At 37.6% G+C, this 17,840-nt stretch overlaps 1 protein-coding gene across 12 annotated transcripts in view; it reads right to left on the reverse strand.

Moving 5' to 3' along the window:
- Positions 1-17,840, reverse strand: part of Npas3 (neuronal PAS domain protein 3) — an 851,762-nt gene that overhangs the window by 159,652 nt on the left and 674,270 nt on the right. The window lies entirely within an intron of this gene.

Here is a 17,840-nt window from a genome sequence, read left to right on the forward strand (position 1 = left end):
CCTTTGAATAGATCTTCAGGACAACAGGAGAGGCCACCCACTGGGGATGATGTATTTTACTAAATCTGGTCTGCCTCAGAAATGGGTTCAACAGATATTATTTGCCCGCGGGATCAAGAATAGGGTATCAAATGAGAGTTATGTTTGTAAATATTATAATAGTAATTTTAGAATGTCATAACTAGCAAGACAAAACAGTTGAATGTACACAAACTCGTGGGTGGGGAGACCTGTGCATCAGTTTACATTTTACCCCTAAATCCTAATGGAATTTGGTCAAGTCAGGTAACATGTCTCCTTTTCTCTTTTAAAAAATGCCTACTTAGCACTTGTTTATGAAGATCATGTAAGAAAACAAATTGTTAAAGGATAATTATTAACATGAAAAGCTTTATATTTTTATTCTAACATTGATCTGGTGCCTGATAGAAACATATGTAGTGGCAGGGCAATTTAATTTGGGGACAGCTGAACAGTGCTCTTAGGTACTTGAACTCAAAATGGAAGGGTCACATTCTTGAACAGGAACTAAGGAAAATGTATAGTTTTTGACCCTTAAATCTGCCATCATTACCTGTAGTGTGAACTACATCCAAGAAACCATATTATGTAAACTACTAGCAAGTCTTTAAGGTTTCGAGAAAAGCAAATTGTAACTTTCTTTTTCAAAAAGACAATCTAGGTAATTTTTCCAGATTGTTTTTACAATGGCAGTATCAATGATCAAGAACATAAGGCAGAACTAATAGTTTTTAGGAGTAGCATAAGTCTTCATATTTTAAATTTGTCTCCAGCTTATATTTCTTGAGACTGTTCAATCCAATGAACACTATATATACAAATATATCTAATTTTGCTGATTTCTTGGCATATTTGGGTTTTGCTGTTATACTGTCTGCTCCAGAAGGGAACTGGGTTTGAAGGGGTCTGTCTTAAACTTATAGTGGTAGTAGCTACCAATATATTCCAAAAATCTCACTCTGAGGTAGTTTCCCTAAAAAGTAGTCCTGGGAATCATGCCATGGCAAGGCTTTGGTGTATTAACCTTTGTGATATATTACATTGGATGGGCCTTGGACACAGGTCTGAGTAGAACAAAACCAAGGTTAAATGGTACAGGGCCTTTTCTAAGTCAAATAACTTCTAAGGAATTTATCAAATATAACTTCTAGAGTGTCATTGGAGAAGTGAAAAATAATACTAGAAGTCATTGTATTCCCTGCTCGAGATTTAGGACAGTTACATTACTTTAAAATATATCTGTGTTCATGGCTGTCAGAAGAAATCCTAACAAAATCCACACATTTGCCACATCCATTACCACTGTAAAGAATTGCTTTGAAATGCTTGCTCTAACAGTTACACAGCTTCAACTTCCTCATTTGAGGCTGGGCATTTCTAGTTCTGGGCTGAAAGTCTTCACCCAAGGTGCCAAAGTAATGGTGTTGCACCTTCCAGTTACAAAGTACACACTTGTAATTAAAAATACGAATAGTGGTTGTCCACTGGGAACTTGGTGTTTACCAGGCCCAATATGCACATGAGGTCTGCTATATAGTCACAATTTATATGTGTCATCTCATTTAATGTGAAAAAAACCCAGCAATACATAACTGGTATTATTATTTTCTCAATTTTACAGATAAGGAAACTAAAGAGAAAAAGGTTGAGAGGTTTATCACATGAACAGTATGTAGAATAACTAGGATCAAACTCAGGTGGCTGCTGACTCTAGGGTGCTCTCCTGCTGCCTGAACAGCTATGCTTACAAAGTAATGATTTGGCAGAAGTGGGTGGAGGACTGGTAGCCCATTTATACCTGTTAGACTGAGTACAAAATAATTCTGTTTAAATTATCTTTAACAACACCAAAAAGAAAACTTCCAAGGCATATAATATAAAAAGGAAATTTTTATTAGACCAAATTCAAATAGTCACTAGTGCTTGGTATGCTGAACTGGCCAATGATTGTGTGTGTGCATGCGTGCATGGTGCTGGGAATTAAATCCAGGGATTCACATACACTTATATCCAATACTTTTAACTATAATTTCTTTGATAGGCCACAGTACCAACATAGAATCAGCTATCAAAAGTAAGTGCCCTGAATCTCTGGTACTTTCTTTCATAAAGTGCATGTTTTGAAGTATGCTGCTTTCAAATAATTCACTAACCCTACAGGAACTCCCAGCATGGGGGGATTGCTTCATAGGAGACACATGGCATGAGAGAAAACAGTAGATGATTTTGGGTAGAGCCCAGCTCCTTAGTGGAGTAGTTTGACAACAGGGTAGAAGGCAGTGTTTTTTAACTGTCATGTTTAGCACAACTTCCAGATTCTTGGATGCTTTGTGATTGCTCCCCTTCAAAAATATGTGATAATGATGACACCATCGTCTTGTTTTGAGCTTAATAATGAGACGGATAAGAACCGTAGTTACTCATGAGTGCAAAAGTGAAAAAGAAAAACGGCAAACAAAAAAGGTAAGTCATTTGTTGTAAGAACCTACAAATAAATTAAACCTTGCCTAAGATGTATTGATTTTATGTGGCCTCGCCTGTAGAATAATGTCAAGGGTTCCTGACAATCCATTACATTCAATAGGCAAAATCTCCTTATAATTTTTTTCCTTTCCTGAACGATGTATAATCTATTTTTTCCTTGATGAAAAAAACGGTACTTTATAAGCTTGAAAATTCTTTAAAGTAGTGAACAAAGCTAACTAACATTGTATATGAAGGAGTTTTCTGATCATTTCTTTAACATCACATACACAGAAAAATTAGTTATAATTGATCCTATAAATGATGTGATAAATCTAGACCTATATATACTTTCTAAATTTACTAATGGAGTCCAACAATCTGGAGGTGATTATTCAGGCATCTTTTTCATGAAGTTAGAGATGGCATCCAGAGGGAGTGCTTTGTATTTTTTTTTTTACCAGAGATTTTGGTATTAAATGATAAATAAAAAATTAATTATAGACTTCTGACGAATATTCACTGAAAAAGGATCAATATCTTTAGATAATTAATGGGAACTAATTTTTTTACTGCCTGTACCAAAAGTGATTTCAAAGAAAACATTTTAAAAAGGTTTAGAGAGATGCTTTTCTCTGTGTAATAAAGATTACTATTACCATGAAAAAATAAAATGTTTCTGCTTACAATGAGGCTGAAGGAAAGAAAAGATGGATATAACGTTTCTACTAGAAGAGCAGATAGACCAAGCCTGTTAATCTTTAAACTTGCAATTACTCTGTGTGTGTGTGTGAATGTGTGTGCCTGTGCACACACTCATGGTGTTATCCATGCATGCTCTCCCCCTGCTGATAGCCTGGTAGCAGGAGGGAAATGAAGATGCTGAAAATTTCTTAACTGACAAGAAGATTTTCATTTTTAGTGTTTAATAGTGGTGTCTGGTTTTGAAATTGGCAATTTAGGGGCCTGGTGTGCCATGCAATAGGATTCTGGAATTTCACAATTGTGTGGATCTGAGGAGGGCTGCCTGACTGGTGAGAGTTTGGGGCCTTGTGTTGAACAAACAGGCCACCTTGGTGCATGGTCAAAATATCCACACTTTGTGAACTCTGGCAGTGGCTACTTGGTTCCTGAGATTTAACCCAGACTCCCTTTCAAACTCTTCCAGGTCGCTAAATACCATTAAATTCAGTGAATACATGACAGGGTAACTGCAGCTTTTGGAAGGTTCTAATATGTCCTGGAAAGTAACTTGGGGAACAGGAAAGCTCAGGTAACAAAGCCTGCACCCCAGGAAACCCTTAATCCTACTGCTACAGTTATGCAAAATCTCTTATCTATATTCAAACAAATACAGAGATTTTGAGACAGGAAAATAATGTAGATGCTAGAGAGTGAAACTGCAATGCTGAAGCTGAGCAAACAGTCCCTCACAAATGCATTTGTTCATCTGTTTTGTAAACTACCAGTGAGCACCTACTGTGCACAGACACTATATGGGGCAGTGGAATAAAACATGAGTTGAGTCCAGACCTGTTTATATCCTGGGGGGTTTATAGTCGATGAGTCAGATATATGAAAACAGAGTTGTATGTGGATATGGCACAGAGGGAAAATAAGTACAGTTCCCAATGACCAGAAAAACCATCTGATGCTGCCAAGGTAGGAAGGGAAAGTGTCACAGGGAAGGTGGGTCATTAAAGATCAGGAGAAATTCTCCATGTTGACTGAAGAGAGCAGGTAGATGATAGTAGGGATGAAGAGAGAGAGGCCTAAGACCCACATGAATGTCCAATAAAGGTGGACCTCTGGGAGGGGGTAAATTGACAGCAAGATTGCCTTGAACAAGACATCAAATCTGGGCTATGTCTGATAATGGGTAATGGTGAACTGTGGAACAATTAGAGGAAGGGTATGATGAAGCTTCCAAATTAGGGCTGAGAGAAACCAGCTGAGAGGTCACCATAACCTAGTGCTACTAAATTAAAAGTAGCACTAGGTTCAAAGCAAGAGCTTCCTCGAAAGATTTTCTTTTACATCTTGGAAAGAACCCTTCTTCCAGACTAACCCCCAACTCCTGCCTTTCTCCTTCTCCCACTTTTTCCTCCCAGTTAAACTGTTTGGAAAGTACCCCACACTGCTTCTCTCCACTTCCTCACATCCCTTTCCATTTGCAGCCTTCTGTAGTCTGATTTCCATCAGTCCCATTCCTGGGAAACTGTTCTAGCCCAAGTCTCCAACAATTTGTTAGCTGTCAGAATCTACAGGCACATCCCAGGTCTCTTCCTGTCTGGCTCTTCAGCATTCAACACGACTGACCATTCCTTCTTTCTCAAAAAACTTCCCTGTCTCTAAATAGCACCGTATGTACCTCAGCTTCCTTTCTTACCTCTCTGTCCACATTTCATAGTCTTCTAAAGGCTCCTTCTTTCCCAGTCAGCTCTGTAACTTCTCATTCTATGCTTTCCTTAAACCACTGCTTCCCAAATTTGAGCATTTATCAGAATCACCAGAGAGCTGGAAGGGTCACTCACATAGCTGAGTTCCTCCCCAGAAATTCGATTCAGTGGATCTTGGGTAGAGTTCAAGGATTTGCATTTAGAAAAACGATTTCCAGGGAATGCTGCTGGTGCTAAGAACTATCACCTTAAACAATCTTTTCTAGGTCTATGATTTCAGCTACCAGAAAAGCTAATGATTCATAACCATGGATATTCCCACAGTCCCGGACTTGACTATACCAGTTTCTACCACAATATTCCACAGGCATCTAACACTTACCTTGACCAAAATGGAGCTTATCAAATCTCCCTTAATCTTTTTTTTCCAAGTCCCAAGCCTGCTCTTCCTCCTTTGGTTGTTATGTTGGAGAAAGGCCCCTTCCATCTGACTTAGCCACCACCTGTCATGAACTCTGAGGAAAGGAAATACTGCCTTCATAATTCCGATTCACATCTATTCCCTGGGTCTTCCATCACGGGGGGCCCACACCTGGGTCCTATTCTTGTTTGAAAGAGGGACTATGGCATTGACCTAAATGATCTCACTGCTTCCATCATCATTCTTTTCAAATCTATCCTCCAAATTCTTATCAGAGATAGTTTTTCTAAATGTTACTCTGAGCATTCACATGTGTCCAGATTCATGTTCTGGTGCATCCTCACTGAACTCCAATCTCCAGTCACATTGTTTAACCTGAAGCAAACTTGTTCTTTTGCCTGAACTCCCTTGTTAGGTAATGGCTTCCTAATGCCCACAGGTAGTACCCTCATTATGTGCACTTATAATGGACACTGTTGACATTTCAGAAACACCAGGGATTTAATTTTAGTAGCACTAGGGTCTAGTAAGTGCAAGGCACCCTGTAAGGATCAACACCTTTTGTTGTTTTGACCTAACTTAAGAGTTTCCTGGGAAGAAATAAGCTGCTTCTAAAATATCAGGCATTGTTAAAGCCCCTTAAATTTCTCTGGCAACTGAGCTGGATTTGGAGGGAGACCACAGATTGTATCCTTTTCTGTATGGATGAGCTTGGCACTCTTACTAACAAATAATTCTGGGTGTTTTTTATTCCAGTGACAGAAACAGTTGGCACTAGATTTTTTTCAAGTAAGTCTGCATTCAAAAAAGTAAGGTGTATCCTCTTTGACCTTCCTATCCTTACTTATGTTTACTCTATAGGGATGTAACAAAGAAGATTTGGGCTTTAGCTCTTCCTGGCTACAAACTGCCAAAACTCTGTGAACCCAAGATCTTTTCCTATAGAAAGTGGTATGTTACTAATAATTTTAACCCAGAATAATGAAGTATCATCAAGTTGAGGAGACGAAAAATTCAGAGGCAATGTAGAAATGTGTAGATAAAGGGCTACAGCGGCACCAAGCACTGACCCTTGTGCATTAGGATCTGAACTTGGATCCCTAGGTCTGTGGAGAGCCCAGGAGGCCAAAACCACAGTCTCCATGGAAATGATTTCAAATGGAGCCCATATCCAGGAGTAACAGTCTCCAGTTACCCACAGACGAGATCACTGAAGTGAAACTGATGTTATGATTATTGCAAATTTCTGTTCAGGTTAATTTTTTAGCCATGCACTGTTTTTTTTTTTTTTTTCACATGGTGTCCTTCACATGTATTATAATTAATTCCTTTGTTTCTAATGTCTTAAGTCAACATTCAAAAATTATAATTTGGCCAGGTGTGGTGCTGCATGCCTATAATCCCAGCAATTTAGGAGGTTAAGTCAGGAGGATCACAAGTTTGAGATTAGCCTGGGAAACAGTGAGACCCTGTCTCAAAATTCAAAATAAAAAGAACTGGGGTTGTAGTTCAGTGGTAGAAAGTCCCTGGGCTCAATCTCCAATACATATTAAAAAAAATCATAAACTGAAGACTACCTGCATCAAAACTATTTGAGTCTTAAAATGCCTACTTCCAGGCCCCAACCCATACTTCCCCAATCACAAATTCATCAGGTGAGTCTTTTGAAAATGGAACTGAAGAACAACTGTCAAGTGAAAAGGATTAATTCAGGTGTGGCTAAAGGTGACATATGAACTTGGTCGTGTGAACTTGGTCAGCACCTAGAATGTCACCATCTAGTTTTTTGAGCAGGAGTTACCTTTGCTTGCTTCTGCTAGTTATCAGTTACACAGAGAGTATCTTTAATTGGATGTTGCAAGACTGACTGGCCTTTTACAATTTCAAAACCTATTTTCATTGTAATAACCTCATATGAGATAGTCTCTGTGCCAAGGTCTAAATTCATATTCAACAGATTCATAATTGCTAGCTAGGGCAGAAAGAAAGAGGATTCTGTACCCCCAGCAAGACCTCTTTGATACCACACATGCAAATAAAGGATGTAATTAATTAAATATTTCATTGCCACTGCCCAAACTCAAATGCATCCTGCAGATCCCTCCCTTAGCTTGTTACCACAACCATCAGATACAAAGGCCTGTGGGGAAGGGTCATTGTAATATGCAATACAATAAATATATCAATTGAAGACCAACATTAAAAGAGTTATTTGCTAATGGGCACCATGCCAGGGTTACTCAGGCAATGCTGCTTGCAGAATTCCTAAGCTGAGTTCACAAGATACAGATCGATGCACCTCCAAAGAGAGTCTATATCAATCTCCATTTCATTCATTAGCTCCCACTTCGAGCTGGTTGGCTGCTAGTTAACTCTTTAATGTGGGAGAAACTGTCAGTGTAAAGGCCACTGGGACACGTGCTCTTCCCAGCTGTACTTGACCTGTCAATATTTCTTGCAGCAGACTGTTTAAACTGGTACAGCTAATGGCAAAATGGAGACCTATGGGGTTTTGAAGGCTTTCATAGCTTTAGAATGGCTTACCATCCAATAGCAAACATTAGTAAATTCATCCCGTTGCTGTATTTCTGCCTGTGTCTTACCATCCAGGTGCACAGAAACAAGGCTAAAATTATTTTCCATAGTTCTATTCGTGAACTCAAAGGTATTTTAGACTACGCATTATGTAAATGTGGACTCCTCTACAATGAGATACTATCACACCAAGGACTTGGCTGCAGTGGAGATCATTAGTTTGTGATTCAGCTCTAAAGAAGCTCCAAACAATGAGGGAAGCAAAGCAGCACTTTCTATAAAGTTAGGATTCATTTTCAATTTGTATTGGTCCAGGGACAACTTTATTGTTGCACAGTGGAAGAACCTGGATGCTCAGGGGGACACTTGGTGCATGAACTATTTCAAGCCCTTCTGAAAATGTAAATAAGAGCCCTAAAACATAAAGGCATAATTACCAAAACAAAGAATAGTCTCAGACCACCAGGAATAGCTGGCTTCGCTTATTTTCTTTCTACAAATATTGAATTTACTAATTTCCCTTGCCTTACTGTTGAATAAAATCAATTTTCTCAGTAGAGCTGATCTCTGCTTTGTTTGAGGTTAGATGTGAAGTTGATATGCATCCTTAGATATACTGTTTGGGAGAAAGCCTTGAATATTTAACCCTACGTCACAGTGAGCCCTCCCTTCACCATCCTGTGGGGCATATATTGATTCATTATTTGACAATCAGGATTCTCCATAGGTTAATTGACATGTTTGGAATTCAAGGCAAGAAAATCTGTGCATTATTTTAAAACTCCTGTCAAATTGTTTGTAGATACGGTTTGATAACAACACCTGTTTTTTCCTCTCTTGGCCAATACAATCCATTGAGAATCCTGGCTTAAAAAATTTCCCTGCAGAATTGTCAAACATATGTATTTGTATTTCATTACTTGGGTAATAGCTGATTTGCCAAGTTCATTTACTACTAGTTGCTTCTCAAATATCTCAGTGGGATAATTAAGGATTACTAAGAACTGAAACTGTACTAAGTTAGGAGGGGGCCGGAGCCATTGCCCAAATCCCAGTCCTGATTAAACTGCTGTCCAGAATTAAATATTCAATAACTGAAATTCTCTTTTCTTCCTTTACTCTGAGCAACTTATCATCAAGGAGAGCGAGCTACTCCCCAAGATGAAAAAAAAGACCCCCCCCCCCCAAATTATCCACACCAATCAAACAGATCAAAATCCTGTAGACTTTCAAGTGAAAGGTATTTAAACTCAAAATTGACTTGGTAATGTTTTAAATGGTTCCTTCTCTCAGTGGATATATATGAGGGGAGAGAAAATAAATAGTAACTCTAAGAGTATGCCCTGGAAAAGAGTAAAGAGAGGACAGGCACAGTTCAAGGTTATGGCTGAACACAATAGTACCAATGAGAACTTGGGCAGTTAAAACCTTCTAGAGAAATTGTGGATGTGAAGGATTCTAGAGAAGAATGTTGAAGTATGACAGCATTAGAGTTTAAATTCTCTCAAAGAATCTTGCTGGCTCATTGCACAAAGAAAAGAGACATTTTAATCATGAGCTATCTATCATCACTTGAATTTGAATGCCTGTTGTTTGAAGTCACAAGCTACTGAGTCCTGTGATGTAGGTTTTCAGGTCTAGTGCTGGAACAAAAAAGGTATGAAAACTAATGGGAAAAAATGGCTATGGACTTGACAGAAGGCACTGCATCTGAAATCTTGTCTCTTTCAAATTTTGGACAAGGAGAAGTGAGGAAAATTAAATGGTGAGTTTCTCAAAATCTTCCCTCTGAAGAAAATGAGAATATATGAGAAACTAGAAAGAATGAGTTAAAAAAATAAACTTTTGACTACAAGCACCATTGCTATTATAAGGCAACTGCATTAGATTCATCAGTTCATGTTTTCCAAGTTCATATGAACCCTGTAGGAAAGAATACCCAGGGATGCAAGATAAATTCTGTTTTAAGCACAGGCAGCAAAGTAGCAGATGGCTGAGTTCTTGCTTGAACAAAGACTTTAATGTGAAGGGCAACTCTGATGATGATCCTCACTTACTTCTCACTTCTCCTATTTTGATGTATGCTCCTTTGTGAGATATCACTGATGGACTCAAGGGGGCCCTTAACAACTCCTTAGAGAGACGCACGTGGTTTTCTATCTACTATGCATTGGGTGTTCATGGGGGAGGTATTATTGATTTCCCCCAAGTGAAGAAGCTGCCAAACTTAGTGCCAGCATGATCTCGTTTCATTCTATTTCATTACATGAGAAAATTGTATACCTTTTTTTACCCTTTCAATGCCCAGGAGCCCAGGCTTAAGGAGGGGGGAATAGTTCAAACTCTTCAAATAAAATAAAAGGGAGACGGAGGAGCCAGATAGCTTCTCTCATCACATTTCTACAATTTCCGGCTTTCAAGCTGCCACTTACAAGCCACTTCTTGACATAATCTTTAGGCTTAAGCATGTGGAACAGTGGACCAACCAGCTTAATAAAAAGACAAAGATGATATGCCACTAATGGACAGAGCATCGCAACTAGGTGTTAACACATCATTCATTGGACTAAATGCTCTTTCAAACTCCGCAGCAGAAACAATTAAAGTACTGACTGCAGTCTTAAGTTGCTTCAAATTGTCTGGCACAATTGATCCACAATTATCTTTGTACTCCCTAAAGCCCCCGAATGCTACCTTCTTCATTGACTTTAAATTTCCTTCACAGTTCTCCAACCTGTGTTCTGGCATACTGAATATCTGACAAAGTGAATATCCATTGGAAAAGGCCATTTTGATAGATCTGGGAATCCTAAATATCCTATTAAAAATCTGAGCTGTATGCCTCTTGAATGCTTATAACTAGTTCTTCATAAAAAACAAGAGATCTTATTAAAAACTTAAAAATTATAGTTAAACTTTTAAGAGAAAAGATACAGCAAACTGTTTGCCCATGAATTTCAGAACAAAACATGTTAGATAAAGTCTTGTGGCAAAGAAGTAAGATCTATCTCTGAAGATTAAACTCAAAAATCACTCAAGTCTGATATGGACAAGGAATTTGGTTTGCCATGTTAGGGTCAAGTGTCTGACAGCTCATAAAAGCATTGCTGTTTAGATACTTTCCTGAATGTTCATTTTCATAGTTGTTTGGACATATCTATGTTGAAAAGACAACTGTTAAGGGGCTGATTCACCAGAGTCTCTGTGAACATCCTATGGAACACAAGCAAGTATACTTCCAAAGAATTGTGAAAAGGAATTTGTTTGAGAACATAGGCATAGATGTGTTCGTTAACACTACCTTACATAAACAGGTATCTTTTAAATAATTTGTTACCCTCTTCCTCCTCCTCCTTTTTGTTGTTGTCTTCTGGCAGAAGTTGTGCAAAGCCAGGTGAGTAAAAAACCCTGAAGATGAGAGAATCAGATGCCTTCTTTGAATAAGGCTGCACTGCCTTAAGATCAAACATGGCATTAGAACCAAACTGAAGAGTTATTTTGAGCTGCTATGTGAGAACCTACAGTTGTGTCCATACAGTGATTCAAGGTCGCTGAAATAACCTAGATGTGGGAATAAAAAGAAAAAAAACTTCATGGATTATCTTTTTATCCAATCTGTACATTTGATTTTTTTCTCAATTAGGTGCATCCTGATACAGAAATGGAGAAGAATAATTTAGCTGGAAATCATAATTTCTAAGGTTCGTAGAACTTCTCAAAGGTAAAAGCTGAACTATGTCTGAAGTGGGTATCAGAATATATGTCAATTCAGCATCCAGAATAAAAACAAAAACAATTTTACTTATTCAGTGTATGAAGAATCTATCATGATTTCATGTTTACCTTGCTTCAGTTTCCCCAAAAACTCTATGAAGAATCCAGTTCATGTTCCCATGGATCTTATTTAAAATGTTCATTTAAATTCGTACTTAGAAGAAACTTCATAATTGTAGACTAATTTTTCCCCATTTTCTCTCTCAATTATAATAATTCACATGATCTGCTAAATTTTTATGTGACAATAATACATATATACATAAATCATACATATTCTAATTCTTTGATGTTTTGTTACAGCTTAGGGCAAATGTTAATACCTAAGATATATTTGCTGAAAATTTAGCATAATACTTGCTATTAACAAGCATTAAAATTTAACACTAACTTCCACTTCAACTCCTTCTTCTCCTGCTTACTTTTTTCCTCCTTGAATTTATAACTTGATGTACCTTATAACTGACTTCTTTAATGGTATCTTCTAATTATTGGCTATCTCCCTCCACTGGAATATAAACTTCATGAAGGCAGGAAGCTCTGTAGTGTTCACTGATTTGTCAGCAGCACCTACGTCTATCACATAGTAGATACTTAATAAATACAGGTTAATGAATGAATGTGTCATAATCACAGTATGGGGTACTGCAAACATTGATGCACTTGTCATTTTGTACTTCCTTTTTTTTTTGAGAATTTTTTTAATATTTATTTTTTAGTTTTCGGCGGACACAACATCTTTGTTTGTATGTGGTGCTGAGGATCAAACCCGGGCCGCACGCATGCCTGGCGAGCGCGCTACCGCTTGAGCCACATCCCCAGCGCCATCATTTTGTACTTCCTTGATGTTATCTTTCCCAATAAGTTAATGATGGTCCAATAGTCTATGTTTAATAATCATCCTAGGGAATATTGCAAAAGATGTTAAGTATTAATTGCTTCAAACACAGTGGGAGGTATACATCCCAGGAGAATTTTTAAAATATAAGATCTTGAATGAGAAGCACTGCTTTTTCATATGTGCTAAACATTTGAGATATTTACTTATCATCTACAAAACAAAGGCAAATTTTGGGAAATGCAATGACCAATTCTGGAACCAGATATTGTAATGGCACATCCCCTTCCAAAGGTAAATCTTATACAAATGATTACTTTCAATAGGGTAAAAAATTTTAGTGTGCTTATATGGTTGTAGAATCATATTCATTACCTCTGACTCTCCCTATCTGTATTTCTCTGTCTTTTTCTGATGCACAAAGGATGAGGGAGACACTCCTGCCCAAAAGATCCTGATCCAAATGTAAAATACAAAGAGGAAAATGCTAGAAGCCCTGAATTGTAGTTCTACTTCTGCTAGCAGCCAACTAAGTGCTATTGGATGGTTAATTTATCTTTGAAGGTTCTTTTATGATCAATTAACCATTTAAAATCCTTTTACTCTCTAACAAGTCTGCAAGCTCACAAATGGGAGGTAGAATACAAATGAGAAAAAAAATTGTGTGATTCCAATACCTTTTCAATTTCTTGTGAATTGAAAAAGCATTCATTCCATGTTTCTTTATCATTTACCCATTCCTTATACCCAGAATGTTGTTATTATTGCTTCGAGACAGTAAGGGTTAATGTCTGTCCTCTCCCAACAGCACTGCCTTTGGTGAAGAACCATGTTGCCTATGTAATTAATCAGAGGAAATTTCAAAATAGTTTATACCATCAATCTCTTTGACAACATACCTAACCACTTATTTCATCTTGCCTTTGGAATAAGGCCAGATAGCAGCATCTAGACATCTTTGGGCAAAACCTGCTTGTCCTAACACCTGCTTTGTTACCTACTCCACTGGATACAGGTTGTTCACCAAAAGCAAGCCAGTGTGGAGAATTTCATTAATGCATCTCTGTGACTTGAATCAGTCTCAACTCTCCCACAGCTTCTCCAAAGGGATTCGTGCCCATTTGTCACAAGGAAACCAAGGTAGCAGCTCCCTCATCATTATAGAAAAGGAAGGACTTCATTCCTTGTATCAGAATTCTCGTACCTGTTAGCTCTTTCAAAAAGTGGTCTCTACTATCTACTTTATTTATGCTCAGAATTAAACTGTGATGATTGGAACAACAAGGCTGATTTAAATTGATACTTTTAATTATTAAGACAAACAAGATAATTATATTATTCCCATTTTTAAATTTAAGTAATCAAGGCAAAGCAAGTGCCAAGGTCACCAACTGGACCCCTAGGAAGACCATGATTTCAGCACAGAAATTCTTGGCACACTGTTTGTGTTTATGACTATATAAGAGGTCATCTTAAACTAAGACAAACCCTACATGGTCAAACAAAAAATGTATTGGATTGAAAAATCAAACAATGTGGATTTCACTGCTAATTTAATATAATAACACAGGTAGTTATCCAAGTTGTGACTATATTAATCCAATATTATTTATTTAATAAACAATAAAATAACCACTCTGTATACAAACACATGCATGAAGTAGGCAGAAAGTATTTTCAAGGCAACAAATTGACAAGAATGTGTATAAGCCACATGCACAAATGCTGAGGGAATTCAAAGGAACTGATCTTATGCGCTTTGTGAGCCTGACAGGTTTTGACTTAACTGACATCTGGTCCATTCATTCAAACTGAATCTGACATAATTTACCAAATTATAATAAGAATGTTTGGATTTGTAAAAACACAATGTTAAACCTTGCTGTAATTAAAAGGAGAAAAATATATAGTTATTTTTAAGTACTTTGGGGCATTCTAAATCAGTGATTCCCTTTATTTTTGATGTCAAGGATCTTTGAGAATCTTATAAATAAGTTGTAAAACCTCATCTCCAATTACAAAAAAAGATAAATGCAAAATTTCAAGGATTCAAAAATCTCCTCAGATTAGAAACCTATGTTGTAATGTAAAAGGCAACCCAACTCAGAAGAGCATTTGGTGTGATAATCTGGATTCTGGCTCCACAATCTATTCCACAAATATTATTGAGTATTGTTGGGGCTCAGAACATAGTGCCCCAAAGTATATCACTTTGGCTGCTGTGCTTTAAACTGAAGGAGATTAGAAGGACCTCAGAAGCAAGGTCTTTCCAGCTTACTCCCATCTTCCTGATTCCTGTTCTTCTTTCTCCCCCAGAGTGAATGATAAAACCAGAATTTCTCTTCCCCAAGTTGGGTTTTAGAAACTACCTGTGTTCCCCAAAGCAATCTACAAAACCTAGAATAGTCACTCCCTTTTCCTTTGAAGACCCCCATTTCCAGAGGGTTCTGGCCTCATTCCCAGGGGAAGAAATGCTTCGTGGAGAGGTCAAGAAGAATCTGGATAGACCTTGCTGTCCCTTCTCAGTTTGTTACCTTTAGATTATACCTTTTGGTCTAATCACCCTTTTACCTTAATCTCTTATTAAAATGAGGAGACCTTGGGGAGTCTGGAACAAAGTGACGGGATCTGACTTACTTACGTTGGAACAGGCTGTGGGGGTTGGCGGTTGGGGGTTGGGAGGCAACAGATATATCAGGGGCACTGATCAGATGGTCACTGTAAATCTGATGAGAGATGATGTGACTTGGTCTACAGTGGTAGCAGGAGGGGTGAGGAACAGTCAGATTCTGAATGGATTTTTGCTGATGGATTACACATGGAGTATGGTCAAATATGCTTTGGTGCTATTTTGGCCTGAGTTATCATTAACTTTGACTGCAGGGGGAACAAGGTGGGGAGTGGTAGTCATTATGATCTAGTACACACACTTCAGGGTTTATTGAGGCAATATGGTCCACCACTCATTCTATTTTATTGGACTGATCTCAATTTCCCTACCTCATTTCTTGACTAGTATTTTCAGCAGAAAACCAGGCTTCATATTTTTACTCTTCATATTTTTACTTCATATTTTTACTTTACAGTTGGATGGATCAGACTTCCCCATAAAGCCTTATTTGACTGTACTAGTCTCCTATGAACTCACAGCCCAGTTTGGCCATGCACTTGTTGTTTATAAAATTATTCCCTAAGCGTTATGAAGTTCTTAATGTTTTATCTCCCTAACTGGATCTTAAGGTCCAAAAATTGCAGCAGTTACCTCCAATCTCCCTTTCATGTCTCAGTGTCTGTGCCTAGCATGGTGCCAGATGCCAGGCAAGTAGAATTACTTAATACATTCTTGGGTGACCAAAAATAAAATCTCTGCAGAGTTCCTACTTACAGCAACTTCCCTTCTTTTCATTTTTACTCTCAACTCTGAAAATGGAACAGCTTGAGACATCAAAGCCTTTTACAATTTGACAAAGTTTGTATAATCAGTGAAAAGATAAACCACATGCGCCACATTTGCGTCTCAATACATTTCCTGAGCTGCAATCTGGATGTACATAACTTAGGCCAACACTTGGGGGAACTCAATGGGATCTGAAATTTTGATTAATGCTACAACCACATTCATATTATTTGTGTCTTCGAGGGAGGATCAATGTTTAAAGATCTGTCAAATCTGTACTGTAGAATTTGAGTGTTTGATCCTTTTAGTGTTTCTTTCTAATTTTCTTACAAGTGAAACATCAGGCTCATTATCAATTGATTAAATTGGCGGGCAGTCAAGTAAAGAACAAAATCATATATGGCTGCCTGGATTATTATGGTACTAGTAACTTCATCAGGTTGGCACAGTAGAGGGCTATTAAGTGTTTCTAGCATTTTCAATAAAGCTGCTTTTGTTCTGAGAGTTCACCTTTCATTGCTAGCTGTAAAGAAAGCTTCCTTTTTATGGTTCCATTTTCTTGGAGCATCCAAATTTTGGACCCAACACACTTTCTTTAGTCTGTTGTATTTACCAAATGCTTATTTTTTTTTTTTTTTTTGCCATTTGGTCCACTAGTGGTCAGGAGAGTTCTAAGACTGACAGCAGCTGTTTAGAACATCAGAAACAAACATTCAGCAAGATGGGAGTTGCTAATCCACATGTTTCCTCTCAGGCCGTTGGGTACTGGTCATTATCCCCTTCAGAGTCATTAAAATTTACCTATTTTCCATTCTGACACTGGACCTTTCTTGCTCTTTGTTTCTATTCTTCCTCATTATGGGCTCTGAGCAGGAGTTTATTTCAAATTACCCTCCATTACAGACATGGCATTTTGCACTGAGTCTGTTTGTGAGTGACCTTTCCCCTGTCAGAGTTTCTTCATTTCTAAAACTTGACCACTTCCAGAGGAGAGGATGTATATATGTAGGAGGAAAAGTGAGTGTGTTTATTTATGCCTTTTCTTCCTTCCTTCCTTCCTTCCTTTCCTTCCTTCCTTTCCGTTCTTTCCTTTTTTGCCCTGTGGGACTTAGCCTTTTTTTTTAATATTTATTTTTTAGTTTTAGGTGGACACAATATCTTTATTTTGTATTTATGTGGTGCTGAGGATCGAACCCAGTGCCTCATGCATGCTAGGTGAGCACTCTACTTCATATATTTGAGCCACAACCCCAACCCAGGACTTATCTTTTTAATAAGAAACAGGATATTTCTTTAACTTATGAGTTATCCAAGTCTTTCATTTTTTATTCTTTGATTGTTCATTGCTCATTTTAGGTAATCTACACTGTGCTACCACATCCATAAGAAGGGAAAGATAATTAAGAAAATGCATACCATCTAATTTTGGAAATTACTACCTATTAATATAAGAAATTTTATGAAGGGGTACTAAGATAATTAAATAAAATTAGATTCATCCATTACAAGATTTGAATGGATTTATGCTCTCTTATTATCCTGGATAATCTATTTTAAAAATGTATACACAATGATTCGAGGTATCAATATGTGGACTATTATCAGACTTCAGACTCAACTGATGTGATTTTATGCAAACACTCAGATATCCATGTCTTTTAACTGGGTAAATCATTTTTTGAGAATGTTCGATGCCATAATATCACATCTAAATCTTCCTGGAAGCTCAAATGTAGGCTCTATTTCACCCATGACACGTCTCCCTAATTTAGAGTCTCTTTCAAGGTATTTGTAAATATGTCTTCTCCATCTTCTTCTAGGAATTCCATATCTACCTTAACTTGATTGTCACCCCCTGATTTGTTACTTACTTCAACCCACTTCATATATTTGGCAAGTTCTTGAGGGCAGCAACCAAATCTTAAATAACTTGAACAAAGTCCTTGGACATTAGTACAGTTCTAGTTAGCTACCCATTTAAGTGAGTAACTT

Source organism: Marmota monax, unplaced genomic scaffold, assembly GCF_021218885.2.
Source record: "Marmota monax isolate L192 unplaced genomic scaffold, Marmota_monax_Labrador192_F-V1.1 WCK01_AAM20220418_F8-fsc00222, whole genome shotgun sequence".
Taxonomy (NCBI): Eukaryota; Metazoa; Chordata; class Mammalia; order Rodentia; family Sciuridae; genus Marmota; species Marmota monax.